The sequence below is a fragment of the Vulpes lagopus genome, chromosome 13 (genome assembly GCF_018345385.1).
Source record: "Vulpes lagopus strain Blue_001 chromosome 13, ASM1834538v1, whole genome shotgun sequence".
NCBI lineage: Eukaryota > Metazoa > Chordata > Mammalia > Carnivora > Canidae > Vulpes > Vulpes lagopus.
This window is the reverse complement of record NC_054836.1, coordinates 19,870,166-19,871,592: the sequence shown is the minus strand read 5'-3', so window position 1 is coordinate 19,871,592 and position 1,427 is coordinate 19,870,166. Positions and strand designations below refer to the sequence as shown.

Here is a 1,427-nt window from a genome sequence, read left to right as displayed (position 1 = left end):
ATCTCCCCCACCTGAAACTGCATACCCATCAAACAATATCTCCTCATTCCTCCCTCCCCTGCAGCTCCTGGCAACCAACCACAATTCTATTCTCTGTCTTAATGAATTTGACTACCTTAAATAGTTCATGTAAGTGGAATTATGTAGCAATTGTCGTATTGTGACTGGTTTATCTCACAATGTCTTCAAGGTTCATCCATGTGGAGCATGTGTCAGAATTTTCTTGCTTTTTAAGACTAAATAATATTCCACCTTATATACATTCCATGTTTTGTTTATCCTTCTCATCCTTCAATAGACACACGTGGATTGCTTTCACTAATGCTGCTATGAACATCAGTATACAAATACCTTTTCAAGACCATGCTTTGAAGTCTTTAGGGTGTATACTGAGAAGTGGAATTGCTGGATCATATGGTATTTCTATGTTTATTTATTTATTTAGGAATCACCATACCAGTCTTCATAGTGGATGCATCATTTTATATTTGCTCTAGGAACATCAAGTGTTCCACTTTCTCCACATCCTTGCCAACTTGTTACTTTCTGTTTTTTGAAAACAACTATACTAATAGTTGTGAAATGATATCTCATTGTAGTTTTAATTTGCCTTTTTCTCCAATGATTAGTGATTAGTGTCTTGTGCTTTTTGGACATTTGTATATTTTCTTTAGAGAACTGTCAATTCAATTCCTTTGCCCATTTTTAAATCTGGGTATTTTCTCTGTTGAATAGGAGTTCTTTATGTATTTCCATGTATTAAGCCCTAATTAGATATATGATCTACAAATATTTCCTCCCATTTCATGGGTTTCCTTTTCACTCTGCTGACAGTGTGTTTTGATGCACAAAAGTTTTAAATTTTGAATAGTCCAATTTAGTTTTTATTTTGTTGTCCACACTTTTGTTATCATATCCAAGAAACCATTGTGCCAAACCCAGTGCCATGAAGCTTTTTCCATATGTTTTCTTTTAAGAGTTTTGGTTCACTTTAACCTAATCTCTTGTATATGGTATAATGTTAGACTCCAACTTCATTCTTTGTATGTGAATATTTGCTGAAAAAATATGGAACACTTTACAAACTTGTATACCTTACTTGTGCAGAAGCCATGCTTTCTTCTCTTATCATTCCAAATTTGGTACATGTGCTGCCAAAACAACCACTAGATGTCTTTTTAAACTAAAATTAAAATTATCTTTGGAATTTCTTGGAGAGCCCCTGGAAAATCACAATGATTTATACATTTACTTTATAAAAAGAGAGATGCCAGAAAGATTTTAGGCTGCCCTGATATAATCTATATTTCTGAATTAGCTTGTCACTATTATAAGAAATTCATGGGGAAAATTGTCAAATGATAGGATAATTTTATACAGATAAAATGTTATTCACATAAAATTTTCTGAGATTGTGTATTATATGA

The 1,427-nt window shown here is 32.8% G+C and overlaps 1 non-coding gene across 1 annotated transcript; it reads right to left on the bottom strand.

Moving 5' to 3' along the window:
• Nucleotides 1-1,062: 1,062 nt before the first annotated feature.
• On the bottom strand, nucleotides 1,063-1,167 carry LOC121475196. The gene has a single exon (XR_005983660.1). It is a non-coding gene; the product is annotated as a U6 spliceosomal RNA (small nuclear RNA).
• Between the last annotated feature and the right edge of the window lie 260 nt (nucleotides 1,168-1,427).